Source organism: Delphinapterus leucas, chromosome 1 (assembly GCF_059928025.1).
Source record: "Delphinapterus leucas isolate spDelLeu-1000000601 "Yukka" chromosome 1, BTC_Dleu_Yukka2, whole genome shotgun sequence".
Taxonomy (NCBI): Eukaryota; Metazoa; Chordata; class Mammalia; order Artiodactyla; family Monodontidae; genus Delphinapterus; species Delphinapterus leucas.
The window spans coordinates 94717311-94721850 of record NC_143129.1 but is presented as its reverse complement, the minus strand read 5'-3'; positions in this window follow the sequence as shown (position 1 = coordinate 94721850).

The window sequence follows — 4540 nt, the reverse complement described above, 5'->3', positions numbered from 1 at the left end:
CCAAAGGACACCAGGAGGAGTCCTTTAATTGGAAAAATCCAGAATGTGGCACATTCAACAAGAGAACTAGCCTGGACTTTTCAAACAGTCAATATCACAGAAAAGAAAGAAGGAAGGAAGGTAGCAAGGAAGGAAGAAAAGAAGGAAGGAAACTAAAGCGACATGTGGCCAAATGTAATGCATAAACTTTTGGTTTAAAAGTACAGCCATCAAAGACCTTTGAGGGACAAGACGGAATTTGTATCAGGCCGGACATAAGATGACACCGGAATCATCACTGGAGTTCCTGGGTGTGGCAGCGGTCCCCTAGGGCTCTGACTCAGGCACGGCACACTGAGGGGGCGAGGGTGGAAGCCCCATGATGTTTGCACCTCTCTTGCACTTTGTTCTCCAAACACTGAGAGAAAGCATAGTGCTGACGATGATTGAATCTGAGTGGAGAGTATCCGGGGGATACGTTGTACCATTTTGGCAATTTTTCTGAATGCTAGACATTTTCTAAAATAAAAAATTGGGGGAGCCCCCGCTTGCCACAACTAGAGAAAGCCCTCGTACAGAAACGAAGACCCAACACAGCAAAAATAAATAAATTTTAAAAAAAAATTGGGGGAGTGTGTTTTCAATCTAAAAAATGTTTATTAATTTAAAAAGTTTAAAAGATTACTTAGGCGGCTGAATGGTGACTGGTTTGGAGGGGAAGCAACCTCACGAAGGATCCATGCAACTCTGGTTGAGCACCCCCTCTGTGCCAGGCATGGAGATGGGGGCTGAGAAACACACGCACTGTGAAGAAAAGTGCAGGGCAGCAGATGGGCATGCAGGTGAGTGTGGACAGGAGAACACGCAGGTCCCTGCCCCCTGCGCCCCCACCGGGGCTGCTGGCCTGTGGTCCTTTATCGGCAGCCGGGGCCTCTCCCCACCTCTCTCCTGTCAGAGAAACTGCCCCGCCCACCCACCAAAGGTCACCTCGACCTCTGCCACCAGCAGCCTCCCTCCACACCTCTCCTTCCAAGCAGGCCATTGGTCCCAGAATTTCAGCTCACAAGGATCTACCCATGACAGAGATCACCTGGTTCGTCTGGCCCTGTCTGGCCCTTCAGTGTGCTGGGCCACAACACACCCGCCCCAGTCTTTTTTCATTTTTTTTTTGGCCATGCCATGCGGCTTTCGGGATCTTAGTTCCCCGACCAGGCATTGAACCCGACCCTGGTAGTGAAAGCACCGAGTCCTAACCACTGGATGGCCAGGGAATTCCCATACCCACCCCAATCTTGGCTTCGGTGACACTCACATTTCACTCATTCATAGTTTATCTGGAGCCAGATAATCTGGAGCTTAATCTGGAGCCAGACTGCCTGGGTTCCAATCGCAGGTCTGCCATTTACTAGCTGTGTAACCTTGGAGAAAACCCTTTGCCTGTAGGTTAAAGGAGTTTGCTGATGAATTCATCTGGCCAGGAATGCAGTTCCTGATTCTTCAAGAGGCAACCCAAGTCCTACCTCCTCCAAGAGGCAGACTGAGATTTCCTCAACCTTCACTGCTCCCTCCTCTGAATTCCTTTAGCCTTTTCTATCTCAGCTGCTCCTGGAGCACTTCACCCACACTACCTTGTTCACTTGAGAGCCACATCTTATGCATGTGTGTATTTTCCGTAGACCTGGGGGACCCTCAGGAAGCAGTATGGGTGAGGAAGTCCATTGGAACTGGAGGACAGCCTGGGCTCTCCTCACAGGTCACTTTCCCTCCCGAGGTTTGGACTAGAAGAGCAGTAAGTTCCATTTGAACAGACTCCAGGATCTTGCTGCACCTTGGTTTTCTCCCATGTGGGAGGGAGATCTAAAGGTTCCTTAAGTTGGAAAGTTCCATGAACTAGGCAGGCCTTCCCCTAGGGGTCAAGGAGGACACCACCAAGACAAGCCCTAGTTTGAGACACCGTGATGTGTAGAAGACCTGGAAGTTTCTGTCCTGCTTTTGGTAGGGAGAAGCGGCTGAGCAGGGGAGAGTGGACTGGGGAGGCAGTTCTGTCCTGTGCCCCTTGGGGGCAGGGCAGGGAGACCATGAAGGACTATTTGCCAAACGTGCCTGGAGATGAAGGGAGGGGTTCCTTGCATCCCCAGCCTGTCTGTCCTTGGGCAGAAAGGCCCTTCGCAGGGAAAGGGGCTTCCCACAGCCGTGCTGCCTCCGCTCTAGGCTCCAGAATCAAGTTCTCCAGCCAAGGCTGCTGCGCTCTCCCACCCAGCAAGCTTATTTTAGTACAAAGGGAGAGAGATGAATGGAGGGCTGCAGTTTCTGCATGCGTTGGCTTGGGCCTTCAGCAGAAATGAGTCTCATTACCCAACCCCAATTCAAAGGATAATTAACAGATGGTATAATTTCCGAGCATTCTCCGCGCCACATGGCTATTAGGTGAAGAGCAAAATGCCTACGCAGCCCCTAGATCCTCCCAAACCACAGAGTCAAAGGGAGTCCGGAGAGGCAGAGCCCCGTGGAGGGCACTTAAGCCATCCTTCTGTGTCTGGAGCTGCCCTTGGCCTTGTTCATCTTCAGTCAGAGAAGAGGGCACTTCCCTGAGTTGTGGGTCCCCCGCCCACTTCCTTCTCCTCATCCAGTCCACTACCATTGCCAGGAGTCTAGTCTAACCCGAATCCCTCTTGCTGTCGCCAAAGCTCATCTCCTTTCCTTTTCCCTGGGGAGAGAGAAGAAAGCTGATTTCTCATTCTTGGCATCACTCTGTGGTTACACGGAAGTTCCCTGGGCTGGGGCCTCTGAGAGGGGATTCACAGCTCTCCTGCTGTGACCCACTGAGTGTGACACTGCTGTGACCAGAGTGCCGTGTTGGAAGAGCGCATCTGGCCCCATGCTTTTCAAACTGGGTTCCTCCAGACCCTCAAGCTCCACAGGGCGCCCAGAGGTGTGCTCCTTGGGGAGCAGTGGGGATGTGGCAAGACCTGACGCCCACTTCAACCCAGCAGCACTACTTCTATCTGCTTTATATTCTGGGCTTCTACTTTAGATTTCATTGAAAAAAGGATTCCACTGTTAAATTAATTTTTGAAATTATTGAGCTTATTCGATCCCCTCATTTTACAAAAGGAAATTGAGGCACAAGCACTTGACCAAGGTCACACAGCTAGAGGGTGGTGGGCTGGGCCTGGAAAAGCCCTGGCTTCCTCCACAGGCCAGCCCTCAGACCACCAGTCCCAGCCCCTCGCTGCTCACACAGTTGGCTCTGGGCCCCTGGTTGGGGTATGAGAGACGGAAGTCCCTTTGAATCATCCTCCACCTCCCTTGCCTGGCTCTTCTTCAAGGTCCAGCTTCCATGCCTTGACCTCCTCCAGGAGCCCCGGAATCTCCCACACCCCTTCAAGTGGCACGTCCAGTCTGAAGGCCTGCTCTGTGAAGAGGCTCCAGAGCCCCATGCACTGGGCAGGGCTGTTTGCTGTCACAAAGCTGTGGGTAGAAGGAGGGGAGTGGCAGCTGGACGTTGATGGAGAAGGAGGCAGGGGGCAAGAGGTCATGTCTCCAGACAAGAGGCCCTATGGGGCAGTGAGAATCACTGGTCTAGGACCCAGGAAGCCTGAGTTAAAACTTGGCTCCACCCCTATCCAGCCTTGTGACCCTGTACAAGTTTCACCCTCTCTGGACCTCAGCACCTGCTAATATTAGCATGTTTATACCAGCTGGGCCCCAAGGGGGCAGCCTGATTAGATCACAGCTTTGCTGAGGGGTCTGGGGAGGTGTGGGCTCAGGACCTCACTGTGTGTTTGCAGGGAAGTGGGGTGTCTCTCTGGCATATGGGGGAGGCTTTATACTATTGAACAGGGCCGTTTTAGCTCAGTCTGACCCAGACCTGTGGAGGGGACAGCAGCAAGGGCTCCTATCAGCAGCCAGCGGCATCCAGCCTTGTTGGGTGGCGTGAGGTGGGCACTTGGCCTCCGAGAGCCTTTCAGAAGGTTTTGAAAACCTCTAAACATACTTAGGGTACTGCCACCATTATTATCATTTGCTGTCTGGCTTTTGATTGTTAATTCCTCTCTAGACTGTTGTAGGAATGTGGCATCGGCCCAGGGTCAGGCCTGGGGTGGGATTGGGGTGGGGGAAGGGGGTCTGGACTGCTTGAATTCTGCAGCACTGGTGCGGAGGACGGCGCTGGGTGGGGCCCACCTCCTTCGGTGCGGCTGGCGTCGCCACTTTAAGGCGGCGGCGGCGCGAGCAGGTCTATGGTAATGAGCCGCCGCTGCTGCCGCCGCCGCCGCCGCCGCCGCCGCCGCCGCTGCTCTGCAGAGCTCGCCCGCCCGCCTGGGAGGCGAGGGAGCGTGGGGCTGGGCCCGGGGCCGCGGCGACAGCAGCAGCAGCAGCGGCGGGGACGCGGGGCACGAGCGGGCGGCACTGGGCCGTCGGGGGCGGCCGGGGCCGGGCCGGGGTCCGGGTGCGCAGCTCCGCGGGAGCAGGTGGGCTATCCCGCGGGAGCGAGGAACACTCCGAGGATCTGGGGGCCGGCAGGGCCAAGGGCGCGCGGGGTCCGCGGGCGCAGGTGGCG